We start from the raw sequence: 2,770 nt of genomic DNA on the forward strand, positions 1-2,770 counted from the left end.
AGAGATGTGAGAAAGGCAAAAGAGAGTGTTAGAAATAGGAATGAATGGCAAACGATTGTGACGCAGTTCCCATAGGCCCCTTTCCCCACTGTTGCTGCGGACGCCATCGCTTATTTGCGCGGTCTCTGCCTACAGAGACCAATTACCCCCTTCCTCTTTCAAAGTTAGTTAAAGTAAATTCCAATTAAATTCGCTTGGGGCTGCCTACGTAAAAGCCCGTGTCTTGCATAAGGCAAGACAATCTTTACTGAACTGAACTGAACTGAACTGACCTGACCAATTATCTTTAAGTATTGAAAACAATATGTGGTGTGCAACAAGATTGATAAGAGGAGGGACCTGTTGTACTTTTACCTATTATGAAAGAGACGATCAAGAATCCAATGCCCAAAGAGACATGCAAGGCACATGCATCTCTGGAAAACTAAAGAAGGATGATGATAATTTTTCTAATAATTTAAATTGTCTAAATTAACCATTGAAAAACATTGGCGCGCATGGGAAAGACTTATTCGACCATTTCCAGAAGTAGACCTTTCTGGAGATATATTGACCAAAAATTCTTTCCTCTACCCCAAGCAAAACTATTGCCCGGTTTTCAGGAACCACGTGTCTCTTATGTATTTAAGGGAAAATTTGGACTACATGAAAACATAATATGACCATATGGAGGATGACAATGGAGTGAAGAAAAGAGTATATTCAATTGTCGTTTAAGTAGAGGAAGAAAGTATGTTGAATGTGCATTTGGAATTGTAAGTAACAAATGGATTTCCTGTCGTCTCATTCATTTATCTATGAATGTTGGTAAATATTTTTCGTAACATTGTCAGAGAACGCGATGGTTTTTATTCTAAATACACTAACACTAAATAGATTAGAAGAGCTTGAACATCCGGTAAATATACGAGCTGGACTACCAACAGATGACATCAGAAACACCTTTGCTTATTGTTTCGTGAGTGAAGTAGGAGTTTTGAGTTGGCATTATGTTAAAATCGGACATTGAGAAAGTACATAAACTTCTCCTATTTAGTAGTAAGTGCCTTTATGACAAAACATGTGTATTATCTTAGTACGCAGTACTCTTAAAATGGTAACGCAGTATTCTTAAAATGGTAACAAATGGTTAGCCATGTTTTATTTAATAAAAACTAAATGAATAGTTAAAAACTCACCTTATTCATATGTCTGTATCAATACCGATCCATATAATTCACGATATGTTTTCATGATGAAAAGCAGTGACCTGTTTATGATCACCGCTTGTAAAGGCGAAAAAAAAAGCGCCTGGTATGAAGACACGCATTGAACATGATGGGCAACTACAACCGCCAACGGTAGCGGCACCGCCTCAAGCCAGTGAGACACCGCTCACGCAAAGCAGCACCGCGACGGCAAAAAAATCGCTCCATTAGGTTTATCAGTCAACTTGTAAGCGCGGTACCGTTCCGCTGGCGGAGGTGGGATTTAAATCTAATAGAGTGAATGGGCCCATAGGTCTTGCTGCTTTTTCCAGTCGCCTTGGTGACCGCTGAGGTAGCAGCAGTCAAGGTCTATAGAGTATTCTATAGACCTTGGCAACAGTAGGGGATCTGGCGTATGGAGCTTCATTTGTGGTGGATAAGGGGGTAAGGTGGGCTGTGGCACCCTAGCAGTACCAACTAAACTCGGCTGAATCCCTCGTCAGGCTAGGAGAAGAAATAGTACGGTTTTTTTTCTCTCTCTCTTTTGTCAGCTACCCCCTAAAATTGGGAAAGTGTAGTGGGTAGATAGATAATAGATCATTGTTCTATCAGTAAATATCGAATACATTATTATTATCATTAAGAATATTATCATTATTATTATTTTTCCCAATTTTATTATTTGTATAATAGACTTTATTTTTATCATTTATAGTTCTCACATGTTATCTGAATATTCAATACTTTTATTTTATCATTATTTGACCAGGTGATAACCAGCTACCCTGGTTCCGCTGTTGGAAGTCATAGAATACTTATATAAGTTTTCAGTTCTCTACAGCATTACATTAATTTTTGTTTGTGAAAGTGTAGGGTAGAGGTTTTACCAAGTCTATTGTAACCAATTTTCTCACTTAATTTTTAAACGTTTTATGGGAAAGTTCTGCGCGATGCATTTCTCTTTTCTTTCTATTTTTACCGACAACTCTCCAACCCCTTATAATATAAATTCGAGGTAAGCTTCGAGATAACAACATGGAATTAATGTGTATAGTAATTTAGGTAAACAAACTGGAGTATAAAGTAAGCTTCGTTAGATATTTTCCAGCGTTAGCCATTGTTCTAGGAATGTTGTTGTTGCTGTTCGGTTAAGCTGTCCATTTACAAGGACACTTCTTGTTTGTAAGAGCAGCTCATATACCCCAAAGCAAGTACAACAAAATTAGAAAAAATAATTAGACATGTCAAGCAGATATTCAGGAAAATACGATAATTATCCGTGCTCTGTTCGCGTAATAGCTAGACAAAACCGCAGACTATAAACGGCAGATCAGGATTTTATCGGAGCAAAGTTCATTCGTTGTTAAAGCATCAGTTGCAGCATGGGTATTTCCAGGTGAAATCATTTCTTGCATCGCCGCAGAGGGCAAGGTAGACCACAACTCCATTGCTAGTCTGGAGAGCCTCAAGGTCACAGCAGGAAGTACCCTGCATGCCCTGGACGCTGCCTACGCGCATTGTTCTTCTTCCCCATTCCCTCAATTAAACCCTCCTGTGACCCCCTCTCACCTGCCACCTCTGGG

Source organism: Palaemon carinicauda, chromosome 2 (genome assembly GCF_036898095.1).
Source record: "Palaemon carinicauda isolate YSFRI2023 chromosome 2, ASM3689809v2, whole genome shotgun sequence".
In the NCBI taxonomy this organism is placed as follows: Eukaryota; Metazoa; Arthropoda; class Malacostraca; order Decapoda; family Palaemonidae; genus Palaemon; species Palaemon carinicauda.